Genomic DNA, 22,508 nt, shown 5'->3' with positions numbered 1-22,508 from the left:
CTAGTATTTTTGAGAGAGGTGACAGGATGGCTATTGGTCTGAAATTGGATATTTCTATGGAGTTACCTCCTTTGTGTATGGTAGGGGTATAGAATTATTTCCAGATAGAGGGAAATTTAGATTATGTGACTGGTGGGTTACTTAGAATAGAAACTGGGAGGGCTAGAGAGTCTGCTGCTAACTGAAGGAAGTAGGGAGGTAGATTGTCTACAGATGCAGAACAGAGTTTTAGTTTGCAAAGTAGAAATTTAATGTAGCTGATAGGTACAGGTTTAAGGGAGAAATTGTTAGTAGAATTCTGACATGAGGGAGGATGTGGTGGAAGTTTAGTGTTCAAATTTGAGGGGACAGGACTTATCAACTTACTGATGGATTCTATGAAGTAGGAATTGAAGTTTGACAGAGTTTCTAGGGGTGTATTTGTAGGACAGGGATTAGGAGATGAGGAGTTGCTAGGATGAAGTATTTGATTTACAGTGTACCAGAATTTATTGGGATTAGATCTCTGAGAACCTGGTGGGTTATTATATAAATATTTTTTGTCTTTATTGACTTGCATTTTAGTAAGGTTTCTAAGTTCTTAATATTTTTGTAGGTGAATGAGGAGCTTAGTTTTATCCATGTTGTCCACATTCTATCTCTAGCTTTCATCATGTAGTGAGTGACATTAATTAACCAGGGGGATATGTTAGATTCAACATGTATTGTGCACAGAGGTGCCAATGAGTTAAGTATATTTAGGAAAATAGAGTTGAATGTAATTACTGCCTTATCTAGAGGAAGATGGAACACAGAAGACCAATTTACTTTGGAGAGGAGAGTATTAAAGGTATTAGGGTCAAAGTTAGATAGTTTGCAACATTCAATGTATTTGTGTGGTCTGGGGAAATGTGGACAGAATCTAAGAACTTTTACTGGAGAGTGATTGCTAAGGAAGTCAAGCAGAGTATCAGGTTTATGATACTTATGTGGGTCTGAGACTAATATGTAGTCAATAAATGAGCTAGAGTTGTAATATTTATTAGTGTGGGTGGGAGCAGAGATAAGCTGGGTGAAGCCATGCAGGTTGATACTTAAAGTGGTGTGAAGTGAGCAGTAGGACAGCCAATTTATGTTGACATCCCCTACATGAATGATTTTGTTATGTATGTGTTGAGCAAGCCAGGAGAGGATATGTTCTAGTAGGGAGTTATTATCACCAGGGGGTATATAAATGGCAGCTACAATAATTTTAACATGACAATTTTAAGGTTGGCAATTAGGAGTTCAGCAGGTAGAAAGGATGGTATTTGTTTGTCAAGCAATGTGAATGTAACATGGTTGCAGTAGACAATGGCTACTCCACCACCTTTTTTATTTTGGCGGTCTAGTCAGAGTGTATTATAGCCTGGAGGGAGAAAGTCTTTATCTAAGTTAAGGGTTTGTAGCCAAGTTTCGGTGAAAGCAGTAATATCTGGGGAGTGAGATGACATCCAGGCATGGAATTCACTAACCTTATTCAGTACACTTCTAATATCCATTGAGTAAAAAGACAGATGTTTTTTAGGGAGAGAAAGGTGTCCAGTGACAGAGTCAGTTAAGTTGTTGATGGGGGGGGAGAGAGTTAAGGCCAGGATTTGGATGAACATCACCTGATAGTAGTAGAGTTTTAAGGAGGGTGTTTACTTTGTACAGAGTGAGGTAGTACATGAAGTACTTCACTTTACCCTTGGAAGAAAATGAAGGAGGAGGAAGAAGACATTTAATTTTGAGAACTGGAGTTTTTATCGGAAAGATGGATGGGGAGATTCTGAGTGATGAGGTAGCACTGAGGCATTTGGGTGGGTAGATGTAAGAGAAGAATTCTCAGGTATCAGTTGGATATTATAAAAGATGAGGAGGTAAAATAATATTAGAGGAGGAAGCAGAGGACAGTTAGAAACATGATTGGTTCTGTAGAAGATATAGAGGTTAGTAGTAAGCATGAGGGGAAGGAGGTATCAGAGTAAATCGGGAGAAAAGAGGAAAGGTTCAAGTAGAAGGGGGTGGAGGAGGTGAATGTGTTAGTTTTGCTGATCTGGAAAGTAAATGGATGTAAGGCAAGGTTATCAGGATTGGATGAGATGATGGGAAGGGGAGGGGTGATGGGGTGTGGAAAAGGTGTGAAGAGGTATAAATGAAATGATATGGGGTGGATGGGAATGGGGGTAGGGTAGAGGAGCAGAGTGAGTCCAAAAGTAGCATGGGTGAACAGAGCAGGGCTACACTGAGCAGGAGGAGCTCTGGAAAAAAACAGTCTGTGAGGTGAGTAGTGAAGGCAAGAGTAGAGGTAAAAAGATGACTCTTGAGGGAAGGTACTTGGCTAAAACTTTGGGAAAGAAAATGAGTAGAACAGTTGTGAGACATCTGGGAACAGACTATCGCTCGAGAAAGGAAAAATGATAGGGGTGGGGACAGAGGGAGGGAAATGCTAAGCAGAATAAGCTAAAGACTCTGATGATTTTCTTTTAGTATAAAGCTAAGAAAAGTGAGTTAGGGTACAGCAGTTAGACAAGAGATTAAAGATTAGAAGAATGGGAGAGGAGTGGGGGGCGAATTCTGGTGGTAAGGTATAGAGCTGAGCTACAAATAGTGGGGATACAGCCGGTCAGAGACTACTTCTAATTTGAAAATTCTTCTTCCTCCTCTGAAGGTCTTTGGATTGGGTTTGAAGGCCCTTAGCACTATCACAGGCTAGTAAGTAGATGAAGGTTCTGCAGAAATAAAGAAAGTTTAGAAGGGTAGAGGTGGGAGAAGACAGAAAATAAGGAGAAAGAGAGAGCAAAGAGCACGTAGAGACGAAAGGAGAGTTTCAATGGGTACACTAAAATGGTCACTAAGTACTGAAGTTGGAAAGGAGAGATACAGCAAGAAAGCTAAAGTAAAGTCATAGAGTTAGCAACTCAGCATCTCTATGTAACAGTTGTACAATGCAATATCAAGCAAGAGTCTCTTTCAAAAGTAATTACATTATGGTAGAGCAAGTAAGTAGCTAATGTTACACAATGCACTAAGGAAAGAAAGTACAGTTGTGTACACTTACCATAAATGTAGATGTTCGAGTGCATTCACTGTTGCAGTCATCACCTGTGGGTTATCCCTGCTGTGTTAGCCCTCGGTCGGCCCGAATACCAGAGTCAATGTTCTTCTGTGTCGACTGCTGTCTCTTGACTGATGTCAGGTCATCAGTGCTATAAAGCAAGGCAGCCGCTGCCAATACATCAGTTTTTCTTGCTCTAACCAGTCGGAAGCCCCAGGAAATATGGTAAGGGTGACCTGGTGGAAAAAAGCCATCATAAGAAGCTTATGTCTCCCTAAGAAAAGTGAATATAATGGGGAGGGAGGGAGGGAAACCAGGACTGCGACAGTGAATACACTCGAGCATCTACATTTTTGGTAAGTCTACACAACTGTACTATGTTCTTCGTATTTCACTGCTGCAGTCATCACCTGTGGGTGGATTCCCAAAGCTGAGGATGGGGTGGTATGATTAGTAATAGACTTAGGCGTAAGTCAGCATGCCCTGCAGAACTGCACTGGTAAACCCTGCCCTAGCCTTAGAGAAAAGAGGTAGGTGATAATGCTTAGTAAAGTCCAGGTGGCAGCTTCCAAGATGTTCCTGGTGGGGACTCCTCTCAGGAATGCTGTGGAAGTGGAGGGTGCCCTAGTGGAATGGGTACGAATAAACTCAGGGGGAGGTTTCCCATGAAATCTGTAGCAGAAACGGATGCAGTGTGATATCCATTTGGTGATGGTTTGCTTGGAAAATGGGCTTCCCCTCTGCCCCTGGGGCAAAGCTGACCAGCAGTTGGTCTGTTTTCCTGAAGGCTTTAGTACGGTCTAGGTAGTATCTGAGCTGTCGGTGTACGTCTAGTGAGTGCAGAATTCTTTCCCTCTTGTTTTGAGGGTTAGGGAAGAAGGTGAGTAGATGTATGGCCTGGTTGAGAGTCACATTAGATACCACCTTGGGCATAAAGGAGGGATTAGTCCTCAGGGAGACCCTGTCTGCATGGAAAATGATGAAGGGCTCAATGGCCATCAGTGCCTGAAGTTCTGAAACCCTTCTGGCTGAGGTAATAGCTAGCAGGAAAGCAGTCTTCCAGGAGAGATATTTTAGTTCTGCTGAAGCAGCAGGTTCAAAGGGTGGTAAGGTTACTTTCTCCAAAACATAATTCAGGTCCCAGGCTGGCGTGGGTGGCCTTCTGGAAGGTCTGATATTCAAAGCCCCTCTGAGGAACTGTTTAATCAAAGGATGGGAGAACAGGGGTGGATTTGTATTGAAATGAGCTGAAATGGCTGAGGCATGGATTTAGCAGAAGAGAAGGAGAGGCCACTATTTAGTAACTCCGCTAGATGGAGGGATGTGAGGAACTGCCCCCTCTGGACTGGTTCCAGGAGCATACTCTTTTCCATTTTCATGCGTAAGATTTCCTGGTGCTGGGCCTTCTGGCCTCTATGATAATGTCTAGGACCTGCTTGCTTAACAGGGGCCCCTTGTTTGCTTTTAGGGTATAAGCCATGCTGTCAGTCTGAGACTCTGCCAGTCTGGGTGCAGCATCCCCCCCCCCCCACCTGAGTCAAGAGGTCTGAGATGAGGGGAAGCTGCCTGGGAGGCTGTGATGTCAGGCTGTGCAGTAAGGGGTACCAATGCTGCCTGGGACAATCTTGAGCAATAAAGATGGCCTTTGGCTTCTCCTCACTTATCTTGAGGAATAAGAGGCAGTGGAGGGAAAGCGTACACAAAAAGGGAGTTCCAGAGGAAGGTCATGGCATCCACCTTCCCTGCTAGGTGGTGATACACCCCGGTACAGAATTTTTCCAACTGGTGGTTGAGGTGCGAAGCAAGGAGATCCACCTCCGGAGTTCCTCACTCCTGAGTGACTTGCAAAAAGATTTTCCTGTGTAGCTGCCATTCTTGAGGGTCCAGCAAGTTTCTGCTTAAGTGGTCTGCCAGGGAGTTGTTGATCCCCGGTAGGTATTGGGCTATTAGGTGCAATCCCACGGAGGAGGCTGTCAGCCAGAGGTTCACGGCTAGCCTGCACAGAGGGTAAGATTGGGTCCCTCCCTGTTTGTTGATGTACCACATTACAGTGGTGTTGTCTGTTTTGATAAGGAGGACCCCTGCTCTGAGATGGGATTTGAAGGATATCAGAGCCTTTTGTACTGCCATCATTTCCTTCTGTTTGATATGTAAGGGAAGGTGCTGGGCATCCCAAAGGCCTTGGATGCACCTTCCTGCTAGTTGTGTCCCACAAGCAATGTCTGAGGCATCGGTGGTGATGGTCTGGCCGATAGGGCGGAGGAAGAAGGGGAGACCCTTGTTCTTGTCACAGGCCCTTGCCCACCAGAGAAACTCGGCCCTTATACAGGGGATCAGAGGGAGAGAGGTCTCTAGAGGCTGAGAGTGTTGACACCAAAGGTTCTTTAGATACCACTGAAGTTTCCTCATGTGAAGCCTGGCCAGAGGAATTAGAAGGATGCAAGATGCCATGTACCCTAAGGCTTGCAGGAACTTCCTCGCTGTAAGGTGACTTCTGGAAGCCAGCTGGGTAAAATAGAGCAGCAGGAAGCTCTATTCTGGTGATAGAAAGGCCATTTGGGATGCTGTGTCCAGCAGTGCTCTCAGGAAAATGATCCTCCTGGAGGGAGTCTGCTTTGTTTTCTTTTCATTGATGATGAACCCTAAGGAGGTTAGGATGGTTTTGACAAAGAGGAGGTCCTGGAGCAGCTTTTCTTTGCACTCTGCCTGAATGAGGCAGTCGTCCAGATACGGGTTAATCTGAACATTTCTCTGTCTGCAAAATGCTATGGCCAGGGCTAAGCAATTAGGTGAATACCCTGGGAGCAGTTGATAAGCCAAAGGGTAGTGCAGAGAACTGAAAGTGTTGTGAGCCTGCCCTGAAGTGCAGGAATTTCCTGCAGGATTCCCTTATGAGAATGTAGAGGTAGGCATCCTTTAGGTCTAGGGTCACTAACCAGGCATTTTTTGTCAGCATAGGCAGCAGCTGCTGCAAAGTAAGCATTCTGAATTTGGGGACCACCAGGGAGGTGTTCAGAATGGATAGATCCAGGATGGAGTGCCAAGTGCCCTCTTTTCTGGGAACAAGGAATAGTCTGGAATAAAAGCTTTTGCCTGTTTGCTTCTCTGCTGTCCCTGGGATAAAGGCCTGGGTGGTCTGTCCCTGCAGGGCTTACCTTGCCCCTGTCTACTAGGTACAGGAAAGGACCAGTGCTTAGACGGGAAATTCCTGCTGAACCTGGGAGGTTGGACTTGAAAAAATCTTTTACTGTTTGCATAGATTTTGCTTTGTCTTCCATCTTTTTAAGCTCCTCTTCTGCTTTTATCCCAAACAAGCGGTCCTTATCCAAGGGTGCATCAATTAATTTAGACTTGACATGATCAGGGAGAGGATGTTCCTTCTACCATGCATGCCTCCTAATGACAGATCCTGACACTGCTGCCCTGCTTGAGGCTTCTAGTGCATCATATCCACAGTGCAAAGAGTGTTTGGCCACTTGACAAGTAGAGTGCAGTAAATCTGCTAACTCTTTTGTATTGGCACAGTCAGGAAAGGAAGAAATCTTTTGTTTTAACAGTTCTAAAGTGTGTTGCTGATATTTTAACATATGGAACTGACAGTTGAGTGCTCTGATAGCTAAGGTTGCAGAGATGTATACTTTTTTACCCCATCTGTCCAGAGCTCTGTATTCCTTGTCAGAAGGGATAGGATTCTTTGCAGAACTAAATTTAGCTCCTTTTGGTCCCTGTGTAATGACCTCCAGGTCTGCAGTAGGATTTCTGTACAGGTATTTGTGAGAATCTGGTACTCTGTAATACCTGTCAGGTTTAGTGAGAGCAGGTGAGAGGGCATCAGGGGCTAAGCTGGATTCATGGAAGACATCATCCACCACTTTTAAAATAGGGGGGGTGGCCAGGGATCTGTGCTGGGGCAGGTCTATAAACTCTCTTGGGGCAGGTCTATAAACTCTCTTAGTCTTTTTTTAGACTGAGGGAAGTCCTGAGATTCCCAGTGGAAATGTTCCCTGAGGGTGTGAAGGTTTCCCCAAAGGAAAGGTCTTCTGGTGGGGAGGCAGAAGGAATGAATTCCTCTGCATGTGAGTCTTCATAAGCAGTAAGAGGTTGTTGTTCCTCTTCAAAAACTGAATAATCAGATTCCTCAGAATCCTGCTCTGACAGTATTTCAGGAGAAGGGCGTCTTTTCCTTTTAGAAGATGTGGCCTGACTACCCCCGATAAGGGAGATAAGATCCTCTGCCATCTTAAGCATTTGGGCTTGGGGAGGTGGAGTAGGAGTAAGACGGAGACTAGAGGTGTATTTTCTAGGAGTGGCCTGGTGTCTAGGCCTAAGAGTATCCATCGGTCTGAGAGAAATGGTAGTCGGATGAGAGGACATCATTTTTTTGTTTAGAATCAGTAGTGCGAGAGGCCTCCTCTGAAGCCGGTGCCTGCATCACAGCTCCGGACCCAACCAAGGCAAAGACAGCCAAAGGCTCAGAAGATGAGGAAGATTTCTGCGGCATACCGGACTCTGAAAGGGTCTTGGTAGAGGCCTGCATAGATATTGTATCAGGCATCAGGGGCTGCAAATGCGCCTCACTGAATTCTGGAGAACTGACTACCTTACTGGTAGCATCGTCGGAAGGCTTGGCCTTGTGTGGTCTGTCTCTATCTTTATCTCTACGTTTTTTTGGAATGTCTACGGATTGCTGGCTGACAGATGCTATTTCGGAATGTGAAGACAGAAGATGAAAATACCTGTCTACGATAAGAGCTCTACGATGAATGGTTCTCGCATTAAAGAGGGCACAGAACCGGCAACGGGGGACATCATGGTCTGGGCCTAAACAAGTGACGCAGTATGAATGGAAAGTCTCAGTGTGGGATCTGCTTACCACAGGAGAAACAATTGTTAACTTTTTCAGACATTGGCTAGTGCAAGAAAAAAGGATCCCCAATGGGGTACTTAGCTTTAGAAGTTTTCAGCTGAAATTTAAGCTCTGGTAGCGACCGACAGGCACACTTGCAAAATGCTTCTGTTACGAGCGCCACAGCAAGAAAGACTTATGTAATGGCATCAGCTGCCTTGCTTTATAGCACTGACGACCTGATGTCAGTCAACAAGCGACAGCATCTGACGCAGAAAAACACTGACTCTGGTATTCGGGCCGGCCGAGGGCTACCACAGCAGGGATAACCCACAGGTGATGACTGCAACAGTGAAACACGAAGAACATCAGTGAATTCATGTGAATAAAGTACAATTGAGACTTGGTCAAATAGCCTTTATGAAAGCAGCAGTCTTATGAGCTTAAATGAAATATGACTCCAGTCAAGAAATTACAACTGTTCTATGAGCAGTAAGTGACAGAAGTCAGTGCTTTTCTCTCCAATTAGACAAGGTGCTTAAATGCTGAAATCACAAAATGTAGGAGTAATGTGAATGACACTAATGCCAAAAATAAAGAACACTAGCCTTCACTTGAAGGAAGCATGCCTCGTACACTGCCCTGGGCTTGCACTCCTCGAGGTAAAACTGCCAGGCAGGTATTCAGTAGTAAAAACAACCATGGACTGCGAGTGATACTTAAAAAACAAAAACAGACTCAGATATAGTTTGGTTAGGGGTCATAACAGTGTGCGTGAAAGCACTGCTCAAACACCCGCAAACATTAAAGAGCACTGTTCTACTGGGAGAAGCTACTAATTCAAGGGTATTCACCTGGGAGTGCATGTTAACAGCATAGCAATGGCAGACACTTATTAGATAGAAAAAAAACCTGACACCATAAACTAGCAGTTAAGAGAAAGAAGGCTCCAAATGCTGCTAGTCAACCGTATTATAAAAATATGCAACACTATGGGGTCCAACTTTAGCAAGTGTGAAGTGCCACACAGAATATAACACGGGATAGTAGAAAGTCCACGCCTGTTTAATGTGCCTCTATTTACAACAGCAACACTGAAAAACTACTGTATAATACTCTATTGTCCAGTTAAGAAAAAAAAGCATATTCTCTGAGATGGGAAGCAGTATCTAAATAGATGCAATTATATAAGCACATTTTTTTAATACAGCTTTAGTTATCCATAAGGCTGTGCTGTTTGTGGTGTTTAAAAAATCTTCTTGCATCTAGAAACACTTAAAGAAATTTAAGTGTATGGGGGTCCCTCACATGTGTAGTGACTGAAGTGAATCAGAAGAAATTAGTCTGGATCCTTACTCAATTTCTGTTAAACATTGGATTTGCTTTCTTGTAAAAAATAATGAGAATAAATAGAGGTACGCAAAAGTTAAAGAGAGGTAAGTGATGAAATACATTAACTCAAAGTAGCTAATTAATTTACTGCATAAACACTATGAAATGTCTCTACTATAATATTGACCGTTAGTTCATTTAAATATGATAAGCTGCGGTGGTACAGCGGTAGCATTGTTGCCTCACAGCAAGAGGTTCTCCTGTTCGATTCTCAACTGGAGTGCCATCTGTGTGGAGTCTGCATGTCCTCCCTGCAGTCGAGTGGCCTCCGAAAGGCATGCGTGAATGGGCGTGCCTTCACTGAAAGTTGGGTGTCGGGCTGGCAACTCGGCACCATAAAAATAGACTGCCAATCATTAGCAGACTGGAGTTCCACTGTGGCAACCCCTAACCGGGAAAAGACAAACAAGTTCATTTAAATATGATACAGCTGTTGGGTGTTTAGGTTTTATTGTGAAGGAAACAGGTGCAGCTGTTTAAGTAATTCTAGTTAACACATTCATCTTTGTCTAGCCAATTCAGACTTACAAAAGAAAAAGGCTTTAAACTCAGTGAAGTTTGTCAGTATGGAGGCATGTATTTAGAACAACATCCTAATAGCACTGGAGCTAGGTATCAATTTGAAATCCTGGGACCCGCTAGAGTGAGTTTCTAAACAAGGAAAGTGAATGGCTGGCAAAACAGATTTGCATGCACCAAGATGGCCATTTCTTAGAATATTCTCTTTTCTCCCAGGTAAGTTGATCTTGAAGTTAGTATATAGAAGCTCAGGGAGTATGAGGGTGCAGGGGGGGCTACCACCCCAGAAAAAATTAAAAAGTTTAAAGGAGAAGAGTGATTTTCGAGATTTGCTCTTCTCCCAGAGTTTCGGTCTTTTTTTTGGCTTCAAGCACCTGGCCTAGGGAATCCTGGAGCTACTGTGATGCTGCCAGAAGTCTTGGCCTGCCTTAATAACCCTTAGCTTTTTTCTTTATTTATTTATACACCTTTATTAGATTATCACTAAAGACAGAGGCAAACATAACAGAAAAAAAAAATAATCATATGATTTTTTTTTCTATTTGCATACATTATACATCACATATTTTTTCTTTCTATATAACTATCTGTTCAACATTACATAAATTGCTACCTTCCAGTAAACATCACTCCTCCTCTTGAACATTATTCTGCATGTACTGTTCCACACCTTCCATTTACTTCTATGTAATTTACTCTCTCTCTTTTCAAAAGATTTGTTTTTCCAGTTATTTTACCTCTTTTCCAATATTCATTACTTCAAATACAATTGGTTTAGACTTTGACTTCCATTTTCTAGTAATTGCTAATTGCTTTTTTGTCAGCCAATAGAATTAAACTTAATAAGGCCTTACTTACTATGTTAGACAAATCAGGTCCCTTAGTTTCTTTCTTGACCATGAATCAGGAGTAATAGCAAATTAAACCAGAAAGTTTTCTTTCTAAAATGAGAAAAAAATACAATCAGATAATCAGGACTGAATGTTAAACAATCACCTGTGTCATCTGCTTTAAACTAGCATCAGTAATAACACATATAAAAAGAACTTGTTAGACACTGTTTGTTTCCTAAAAAAATTACTGTTACTTCATGTCAAGTTTTACCACCATTAATGTGCAGTGATCATGGGGTTATAAGGGTTAATTTGTTGCTAGACAATTCTGCCAAACTGAAATCTAAACCAATGCATAGAAGGTTAATAACAGATGATATGGAAGCAAAACAGTCACTCCAAGTGAGAACCGCCCTAAACAAAGCAAAAACACAGCATCAATGGGACCTGACGGTATCCCGGGTTGCGTGTTACGTGAACTCCAAGAGGAGCTAAACCCAGACATAAAAATGCTATTTAACCTTAGCCTTACTTCGGGATATGTACCTGAACACTGGCGTACAGCAACAGTGGTCCCACTCCACAAGGGGGGTGCCTCTACAGACCATGGAAACTACCGCCCCATAAGCTTAACCACCCTGGTCTGAAAAGCTATGGAAAGAATCATTATGGAACTCATAAACAGAGACATAGGGGACCTACAGACACTTGACCCCACCCAGTTCGGCTTTGTAAAGGGCAGATCCTGCCTTTTAAACCTGGTTGACTTTTTCGAAACAGTCACTAGAGCCATTGATGAGGGCAAAGCAGTCCATACAGCATACCTGGACTTGGCTAAGGCCTTCGACACAATACCCCACTCAGGGATCATAGATAAGCTCAACAGCTTAAAAGTAAACCCTTATGTCACTAGATGGGTTGCAAACTGGCTAAAGGACAGAACCCATAAAGTTAAAATCGCTGGAGCAATGTCAGACTCAAAGCCAGTCACAAGTGGTGTCCCACAGGGATCTGTCCTGGGACCCCTCTCGTTCGGCATTTATTTCTCAGATGTTAAAGCAAACATGGGAGGGCTGTGGCTGACAAAGTTCGCAGATGACTGCAAACTAGGCGCCATAGTCGGTACACCAGCAGACACACACATCCTACAAAAAGGCCTCACAGAAACAGACAACTGGTGCCGGAGTCACGGCCTTAAACTAAATGCCAAAAATGTATAGTCATCCCCTTTGGGAAAAACAAAGTACCCACAAATTATCACACAGACAGCAACCCACTGAGTATGGAAAAAGTAATCAGAGACCTAGGGACCCAAGTCGACAGCGACCTCTCATTTGACACCCACGTTGCCAAAGTGGTTAGAAAAACATTCTACCTTGCACACCTCATCATGAAGGGATTCACATCCAGATCCAAGGATGTCATTGTACCCCTATATTCCTCCCTCATCAGACCCATGATTGAGTACAATGCCCCATTTGGTATGTACCTCACCCGTCATTTACAACAGCTGGACAGACCACAAAAGTACCTCACCAAGAGGATCATGGGTCTCCAACATATGTCTTATTCTGCCAGACTAAAGAAACTTCAGCTCTATTCAGTAGCATTCCGCCTGCTCAGAGGTGATCTCTGCCTGACGTACAAGGCCATGTCCAATCAGGATCTGATGGACATGCTCCACCTCAGAAAATCCAAATCCATCAGGACCACGAGAGCTAAAGACTTAAACCTCGGCACAAGTATGAATAGGACATGCTGGAGGGATAGATTCATAACCCAGAGGCTTCCCATGCTTTGGAACAGGATCCCAGTTCGTATTAGGCAGAGCCCCTCACTGACTCTTTTCAAGAGAAATCTTGATGAGTAGATGGGAGATCGTAAGTTTACCCCATGGGTCACATCTGTGTCACTGCTAGACAGGGGCACAGTAAACTAATTCTATTATACAAGGGGACCTTCATTGTGTCACTACTAGACAGAGGCACAGTATTCTAAATTTATTCTGTACATTTTTGTACCATTTCATGGGGTGGCAAAAGCCACATCACTATGGCTAGGCTTACAAATGCCCCAGGGAAGACAGCCTAGTACTACACTATGAAACTATGAAACTATGTAAAGCTACCTGACGTGACGTGTTCAGTGGAAAAACTGCAGAAGAAATGAAAGTTTTGAAACAGAAACTGCTTGAATGCAAAAAAATCATTAACAACATTTTTAACATCAAGATCTAGGTACAAAAAACATCAACAGGATGTATTTCCATAAGAACAAGATACTTGATTAAGTTGATACACAAAAAATATATAAGTAATGGAAAAATGTTGAACTATGACTTTGAAAAACAAATTAAATATAGTGTGAGACAAGATCAAGAAAAAATTGAGGAAAATTTATATAGATATTGAGCATAATAGGAAAACATTTTACAGATGCATAAGATGTACTAGGAACTGATAAACTGTGTGTAGATTCAAAAATTCATTCTCAGGCACAACAGGTTATAGATATATTTACAAAATCTTATGCACAGTAGTTTGATTCCATAAAAGAGGTGATAAATTGTTACAGTGACATCCAGGTAACCTCAGATAATGAAATCAAATTAAATTATGCTTAAAAAGAACTATGCAAACTGAATCCAAACAAAGTATAGGGAGGAGACAGAAACAGTAATAATGACCCGAGAACACTTTGGCATGAACTTACAGTACAGATATGTTACTTACTAGGTGATATACATATATATATATATATATATATATATACATATACACATATATATAGATATATATCTATACGTATATATATATATATATATATATATATATAGATATATATCTATATGTATGTGTATATATATATATATATATATATATATATATATATATATATATCTATATATATACATATATATAAATGACCCAGCCATTAGGGATGCACAAGCCAGTGCATTTCTTTGTGCCGGTCCCAAGCCTGGATAAAAGGGGAGGGTAGCGTCAGGAAGGGCATCCAGTGTAAAAGTTTGCCAAATGATATATGTGGATGACAGTACAGATTTACATACCGGATCGGTCACGGTCCGGGTTAACAACGACCACCACCAGTACTGTTAGCCAACAGGGTGCTGGCAGAAATTGGGCTACTGTTGGCCAAAGGAGAAGGAGAAGAAGAGGGGGAAGGCATGCCCAAAGGCAGTAACAGGGGAGAAAGGTTAGGAATGTGGTAGTGAGAGTAGGAACTTTGAATGTTGGCAGTATGACAGGTATAGGGAGAGAGCTAGCTAATATGATGGACAGAAGGAAGGTTGATATATTGTGCGTGCAAGAGACCATATGGAAGAGGAGTAAGGCTAGGTGTATCGGAGGCAGGTTCAAATTGTTCTATCATGGTGTGGATGGGAGGAGCAATGGGGTAGGGGTTATCCTGAAGGAACAGTATGCCAACAGTGTTTTGGAGGTGAAAAGAGTGTCGGATAGAGTGATGTTTATGAAGATGAAAATTAATGGTGTAATGATGAATGTTGTTAGTGTATATGCTCCACAAGTTGGGTGAGCAATGGATGAGAAAGAAAGAAAAATTTTGGAGTGAGTTGGATGAAGTGGTGATGACTGTACCCAAGGGTGAGAGAATGGTGACTGGAGCAGATTTCAATGGGCATGCTGGTGAAGGGAACAGAGGGGATGATGGGTAGGTATGGTGTTAAGAAAAGGAATGCAGAAGGTCAGATGGTAATGGATTTTGCAAAAAGGATGGACATGGCTGTGGTGAATACATATTTTAACAAGAGGGAGGAGCATAGGGTGACACACAAGAGTGGAGGAAGATGCACACAGGTTGATTATATCCTATGCAGGAGGGCCAGTTTGAAGGAGATTGGGGACTGTAAAGTGGTGACAGGATAAAGTGAAGTTAGGCAGCATAGAATGGTGGTCTGTAGAATGACGGTGATCAAGAAAAGGAGGAATGTGAGGGCAGCACCAAGGATCAAATGGTGGAAACTGAAAAGGGGTGATTGTGAGGTGGAGTTAAGGGAAGAGTTAAGAAAGTCACTGGGTGGGAGTGAAGAGTTACTGAATAGCTGGGTAACTACAGCAGAGCTAGTAAGGGAAACAGCTAGAAAGGTGCTTGGTGTGACATCTGGACACAGGAAGGACAAGGAGACCTGGTGGTGGAATGAGGAAGTACAGGAAAGTATACAGAGAAAGTGGTTGGTGAAGAAGAAGTGGGACTGTCAGAGAGATGAAGAAAGTAGACAAAAATATAAGGAGATAAGGTGCATGGCAAAGAGAGAGGTGGCGAAGGCTAAGGATAAGGCGTATGATGTGTTATATGAAAGGTTGGACTCTAAGGAGGGAGAAAAGGACCTGTACCGATTGGCTAGATAAAGGGACTGAGCTAGGAAAGATGTGCAGCAGGTAAGGGTGATAAAGGATAATGAGAGAAACGTACTCACAAGTGAGGAGAGTGTGTTGAGCAGATGGAAAGAGCACTTTGAGGGGCTGATGAATGAAGAGAATGAGAGAGAGAGAAGGTTGGATGATGTGGGGATAGTGAATCAGTTAGCAAGGAGGAAGTCAGGATAGCTATGAAGAGGATGAAGAATGGAAAGGCTGTTGGTCCAGATGACATACCTGTGGAAGAATTTTTAACCAGAGTGTTTAATGAAAGTGGAAGAGAGGTGAAGAAGAGAGTACAGGCAGGATGGAGTGGGTGGAGAAGAGTGTCAGGAGTGATTTGTGACAGACAAGTACCAGTAAGAGTGAAAGGGAAGGTCTACAAGAGGGTAGTGAGACCAGCTATGTTATATGGGTTGGAGACAGTGGCATTGACAAAAAGGCAGGAGTTAGAGCTGGATGTGGCAGAGTTAAGATGTTAAGATTTGTACTGGGTGTGACGAGGGTGGACAGGATTAGGTATAACTATATTAGAGGGTCAGCTCAGGTTGGACAGTTTGGAGACAAAGCCAGAGAGGCAAGATTACATTGGTATGGACATATGCTGAGGAGGGATGTTCGGTATATTGGGAAAAAGATGCTAAGGATGAAGTTGCCAAGTAAGAGGAAAAGAGGAAGGCCTAAGTTAAGGTTTATGGATGTGGTGAGAAAATAGGTTCATAGGTTCATAGGTTCATACTAGGCTATCTGCCCGAGGGCATTTACAAGCCTAGCCCATCGTTTTGTGGCTTACGCCACCCCTTTAGTATGGGGAACTATACCCATTATTTTGCTGTGCCTCTGTCGAGCAGTGACACTGAGGTAATCCCTGGGGTATATCTGCGATCTCCCATCCATTGGTCAAGATTTCTCTTGAACAAGGCCAGCGAGGTGCTCTGCCTCACATGTACCGGGATTCTGTTCCACAGCATAGGGAGTCTTTGGGTGATGAATCTATCCCTCCAGCACGTCCTATTAATAGCCGTGTCAAGGTTTAAGTCTCCCGCCCTTGTGGCTCTGATGGATCTAGATTTTTGAGGTGAAGCATATTCATCAAATCTGGGTTTGACATGGCCTTGTATGTTAGGCAAAGGTCACCTCTGAGCAAGCGGTGGCGACTGAATAGAGCTGGAGTTCTTTCAGTCGGGCAGCATAGGATAGATTTTTGAGACCCTTTATCCTTTTGGTGAGGAACTTTGTGGCCTCTCCAGCTGCTGCAAGTGTCGGGTCAGATACATTCCAAATGGGGCATTGTACTCAATCATTGGTCTGATGAGTGATGAGTAAAGGGAGACTATAACCTCCCTTGATCTAGATGAGAATCCCTTCATGATAAGGTGGGCAATGTAGAAGGTCTTCCTAACTACTTTAGCTACATGGGTGTCGAATGACAGACTACTATCAACCTGGGTCCCCAGGTCCCTGATAACTTCTTCTGTGCTCAGTGGATTGCCTCCTATTTGGTAGCTAGGGTAACCTTGTTTTTCCCGAAGGGTATGACTATGCATTTTTTGGCATTTAACTTTAGGCCGTGGCTCTGGCACCAGTTATCCGTTTCTGTGAGACCCTTCTGAAGGATATCTGTGTCAGATGTGTTTTCTACTATAGCGCCCAGTTTGCAGTCATCTGCAAACTTTGTCAGCCATAACCCTCCTGTGTTTGCTTGTACTTCAGAAAAGTAGATGCCAAACAAGAGTGGGCCCAGGACTGAGCCCTGTGGGACACCACTTGTGACAGGCTTTGAGTCTGACATGGCGCCAGCAACTCTGACCCTGTGGGTTCTGTCACTCAGCCAGTTTGCAACCCATCTTGTGATGTATGGGTTAACATTTAAGCTGATGAGTTTTTCAATGATGCCCGAGTGGGGTATTGTATCGAAGGCCTTAGCCAGATCGAGGTAGGCTGTATGGACTGCCTTTCCCTCATCAATGGCTTTGGTGACTTTTTCAAAAAGTCAACCAAGTTTAAAAGGCATGATCTGCCTTTGACAAAGCCAAACTGGGTTGGATCCAAAGTCTGCAAATTCCCAATGTCTTTATTTATGAGGTCCATTATGATCCTCTCCATGGCTTTGCAGATAAGGCTTGTCAAGCTAATGGGCGGTAATTACCAGGGTCGGTGGAGGCACCGCCTTTGTGAAGTGGGACCACAGTTGCAGTGCCACCCCTGGGCGTATCCAGAGGTAAGACTTTGATTAAACAGCTGTCCTAGCTGTGGGTTTAATTCCTCATTGAGTTCGTGGAGCACACAGCCGGGGACACCATCAGGTCCCATGGATGCTGTGTTTTTTGCTTTGGAGAGAGCAGTTCTCACTTGGGCGCTGGAGATGTTTGGGGGCTGCAATCATTTCGTATAGATATCTCTCCTTTTGGAGAGGGGTGAGAAGTTTGCACTGAACCTGTCAGCCAGTATGTTGGCAATGTCTGTAGGATCAGTAATCTTCACATCATTTTGAACTAGTTCTGAGCATATCTGGGAGTTTCCTCCTAGGTTTCTAACATAGCTAAAGAAGGCCTTATGATTGTCTTTTGAGTCTTTAGCTATTTTTCTCTCGAAATTTGCTTTGGATGATTTTATGAGAGCTCTTAGTTTTTTACTTATAGTGATCAAGGGTGTCTTACCTTTTAAGGATTTTGCTCTATCTTGTAGTAGCTTCCTCCTTTTGTTGTAGAGTTTGTTTATGGCTGGGGTCCACCAGACTGGACGCTTGCCTTTGGTACAAAGAGTCTTTGTTTTGCTTGGGATTGCCTTATCCATGCAGTCCTGCAGGTGCTGGTAGAAGGCATTTGTAAGTGATTCAGCGGCTTGAGTACTGTTTTCCGCCGGCTCGGGGCCTTAAAGGAGACCACACTAGTCTTTAGAAGTGTGAAGTCGGCTTTTGGGAAGTTCTTTACTGTGGTCTTTTTATTTCAGGTGGGGTGGGATGAGGACCTCCAGCGAGATTAGTTTGTGATCTGATCTCACCAGTGAGGGGTATAGTTACGGTGTTGGACATTGTGCTCCCATGTTCGTGATGATGAGATCGAGTATGTTATCTCCTCTTGTGGGAATGGTGACTAGTTGTTCCATGGCATTTGAGTTTATGAATTCCAGGAACTTTTGGGCTAGGGTGTTTGGGCTTGAGTAGTGTTCCCAGTCTATATTTGGGTAATTGAAGTCACCTAGTATGATGGTGTTTGGTGATACATTTATCCCCTCTAGTGTTTTCAGGAAGGCCATGTGAGGTTCCTGAGTTTGTGAGGGTGGCCTGTAACATGCTACTATTTGCAGAGCAGTCTTGCCTACGGTTAATTGCACCTGGATGGTCTCCGATGCATCATGCTGCCACCAGTCTTGAGGTGTGGGTGTCCTTGATGAATATGGATACCCCCCCTCCCCTCTTCGTATTTTCCTGATTTTGGGGCCGGAAGCATGATATGAGGTAAAACCTGATAGCTGGGGTGCTCTCAGGAGCCTTGAACCAGGTTTCTGTCACAGCACAGACATCGATGTTCTCCATACTGAGAAGGGCCTCGAAAAGGCATTTTGAGATTTAGATTACTGGCATTGAGCAGCATTAGCCGTAGTTTATTTCCTTTTTGTGTTCTAGGGTGGTAGGTTTAGAATTTGAGCCTTGCCTAAAAAGGCACTATGGGGTGGCAAGAGCCTTTGCCAATATCCGAATCCCAGGGTGACAGGTGCAAGCCGTCCCTTGAAGCAGCGTGGCTTGTCCAGCATGTCATCCCAGGCAGACAGATACTGGATCCCCTTTGAATGACACCAGTGTTTAAGCCAATTGTTAAAGCTGATCATCTTATCTCTGTATTGTGGCATCATTCTTGGTGAAGGTAGGATACTGCTCAAGGTCAGGGTCATACCTGCCTGGGCTACATAATCAGAGAGCTCCTCAATGTCTCTTTTCATGTAGTCCAAGGAGGTACGTCTCAGGTCGATTACACCAGCGTGGACAATGATTAAGTCATATTTGTACCTGCTGTTGAGAGACCTGAGTGCTTGCGTTATGTGGCGGATTCTAGCCCGACAGACAGCTTACTGTGACCTTCTCCTTACTCAGTCTGGTGAGCGGGACATCAGTGTGTCTGACTATGGAGTCACCAATGACTAGTGTGTCTGGCATTGTGTTTGGCCTTAAGGGCTGTGACTGTTTGACACTCTGACTGTGAGGTCTATGTGTTGCAGGTGTTGTGTTCTGAGGTGGTGGTTTTTGGGTGTCTGCTTTGGTGGCCTCTGCTGTTTTGGTAGATTTTGATCAGAGCCTCCGAGTATGTCTTTGTGTGTTTATGTGTATGATTTGAGGTTGTAATGGTACTATGTGAGACTGGGTCTATAGTGTGTGTGGTAACCTTCCCCTCCTGACTGGTCTTGCCAGTCCTATGTTGAGAGCTCAGCCTCCAGTTTGGCCGTATAGTTGCATCTCTCGCATGTATTTGTGTTTTGTGGGAGGAGGAGAGGGTTGTCTGTGTACATGAGGCAATTGTAACATTGCCTCAATATTCCCAGGTTCACCAGCTGAGCAGGAGATGACACTAGCAACTGATCCCTCGACATGCTAGAAGGATAGACAAAAAACTTTAAAAAAGATTCCGGGGGATGTGGGTGACCGAGAAATGGGGGGTTGCCTTTTTGGGGTGCTGTGGTTGGTATGCTAGAGAAAGATGCAGAGGACAGGAAGAAATGGAAACAGATGATCTGCTGTGGTGACCCCTAACGGGAACAGCCGAAAGAAGAAGATATATCTATATCTATCTGTCTATCTATCTATATCTATATCTATATATATATATATATATATATATATATATATATATATATATATATACACACACGCATATATATACATACATACATATATATATATATATATATATATATATATATATATATGTGTATATATAAATATACATTTCATATATATATATATATATATATATATATATATATATATATATATAAATATACATATATATATATATGTATATATATATATATATATATAATATATAAATCATAATAAACACCTTATTCCTTTGCTAAAGCCTAGCACTTGCTCACTAAAGCAATTATATAAGTCAGCACTAAAAAATTAAAAGCACTACACCCTCACAAACTCCCCTTGAGTAACTTGTTCCCCATTGGCCCTTTTTCAATTATAAAGGAATTCCCAATACTATTCTAGCATGTCCAAAGGTCAGTTGTCAATCTCCTCTCCGATCCAGCTGGTGAACCTGGGAATCTTGAGGCAATGTTACAACTGCCTAATGTACACAGACAACCCTCTCCTCCTCCCAACAAATTCCAACACATGTGAGAGATGCAACCATATAGCCAAACTGGAGGCTAAGCTCTCCCAACTCAGTACTGGCGTAACCAGTCAGGAGGAGAAGGAAACCACACTCACTACAATTCCAGTCTCACATAGACCTACCACGACAGCAAACCAAACACATAAACACACAAAACATACTTGGAGGCTCTAAATAAAAATCTGCCTAAGCAGCAGAGACCTCCAAAGCAGACACCCAAGCAACCGCTACCCCAAAACAAAACACATGCAACACATAGCTCACAAAGCCAGTGTGCTGAACAGTCACAGCCCTTAAGGCTAAACAACACACCTGATACACTTGTAATAGGTGACTCTATCATCAGGCACACTGACGTCCCGCCCACCAGGCTGAACAAGGAGAAGGTCACGGTGAGCTGCCTATCGGGTGCTAGGATCCGCCACATAACACAAGCACTCAGGTCACTCCAAGGCAAGTACAAATATGACTCAGTCATTGTCCATGCTGGTGTGAATGACCTGAGACGACCTCCCTGGACTACATGAAAAGAGACATAGAGGAGCTCTCTGGGCATGTAGCCCAGGCCGGTATGACCCTGACCTTGAGTAGCATCTTACCCTCACCAAGAATGATGCCACAGTATGAAGACGAGATTATCAATTTCAACAATTGGCTTAAGTATTGGTGTCATTCAAAGGGGATCCAATGCCTGTCAGCCTGGGATGACATGCTCGACAAGCCACGATGCTTCGCTAGGGACGGCTTGCACCTGTCACCCCTGGGCTTTCGGATATTGGCAAAGGCTGTTGCTACCCCCATAGTGCCATTTTTAGGCAAGGCTCAAAAGACAAACCCACCTCCATAGGTATCACAAGGGATAAGAAACTAAGAGTAATGCTACTCAACGCCAGAAGTCTAAACCTCAAGATGCACGCTTTTCAAACTCTCCTTAGCATGGAGAACATCGATATCTGTGCAGTAACAGAAACCTGGTTCAAGGCTCTCGAGCACCCCAGCACTACCAGGTTATACCTCATACCATGCTTTTCTGCCTCAAAACTTGGGCCGTACCACAAAAGGAGGGGGAGTATCAATATTCGTCAAAGATACCCACACCTCCAGGTTGGTGGCACAGCACGAAGCATCAGAGACTATCCATGTGCAACTAACAGTGGGTAAAACTGCCTTACAGTTTATAGCCTGCTACAGACCACCCTCCCAAACCCAGGAACCCCACTCGGCCTTCCTGAGAACACTGGAAAATATGAAGGTCTCTCCAAACACCATTATATTGGGTGACTTCAACTACCCAAACATAGACTGGGAGCATTACTCTAGCTCCAACACCCTAGCCCAAAGGTTCCTAAAATTTATAAACTCAAATGCTATGGAACAACTTGTTACCACTCCCACAAGAGGGGAAAACATACTGGACCTGATCATCACCAACATGGGGACTCTATGCTCCAGACCAGAAGTGTATCCCTCACTGGTAAGATCAGACCATAAACTAATCTCACTGGATATTCACATCCCGACCCCACCCCCTGCCCAGAAAACCACAGTGAAAAACTTCTCTAAAGCAAATTTCACACTCCTCAAAACCGAGGTGGAATCCTTCAAAGCCCCCGGGCCTCTGGATAATACGGCCCAGACCACAAAATCCTTTATAAACGCATTCTATGAACACCTTCAGGAATGCATGGATCGTGCAATCACAAATAAAACCAAGACCCAATCCTCCAAAGGCAGACATCCTGTCTGGTGGACCCCAGCCATAAACAAACTATACAATAGAAGGAGGAAGCTACTACATGACAGAGCAAAATCCCAAAAGGGAAGGCATCTCTGATCAGTATTAGCAAAAAACTACGGGCACTCATAAAATCATCTAAGGCCAGCTTCGAGAGAAAAATTGCACAGGACACTAAGGATAATCACAAGGCTTTCTTTAGTTATGTTAGGAACCTGGGTGGGAATTCCCAGATATGCTCAGAATTAGTCCAAAATGACAAAAAATACACCGAACCCACAGACATTGCCAACATCCTAGCTGACAGGTTCAGCCCAAACTTGTTCCCCCCCTCCCCACCAAAAGGGCTAATATCTATCCCAGCAGAGTGCTGCCCCCCTGAC

The 22,508-nt window shown here is 43.5% G+C and overlaps 1 protein-coding gene across 3 annotated transcripts in view; it reads right to left on the bottom strand.

Annotated features, from left to right (window-relative positions):
- The window catches only part of LOC122812911 (transmembrane protein 200A-like), a 1,305,306-nt gene that overhangs the window by 659,256 nt on the left and 623,542 nt on the right, over positions 1 to 22,508 (bottom strand). For all 3 annotated transcript variants that reach the window (XM_044084975.1, XM_044084966.1, XM_044084983.1), the window contains one exon: positions 10,674 to 10,756. The gene's annotated coding sequence lies outside the window, so the exon portion shown is untranslated. The remainder of the gene's footprint in view (positions 1 to 10,673; positions 10,757 to 22,508) is intronic.

The sequence above is a fragment of the Protopterus annectens genome, chromosome 1.part1 (genome assembly GCF_019279795.1).
Source record: "Protopterus annectens isolate FY-2018-M chromosome 1.part1, PAN1.0, whole genome shotgun sequence".
Classification (NCBI taxonomy): Eukaryota; Metazoa; Chordata; order Ceratodontiformes; family Protopteridae; genus Protopterus; species Protopterus annectens.
The sequence above is the reverse complement of the archived record's forward strand: the minus strand, read 5'-3'. Positions and strand labels throughout refer to the sequence as shown.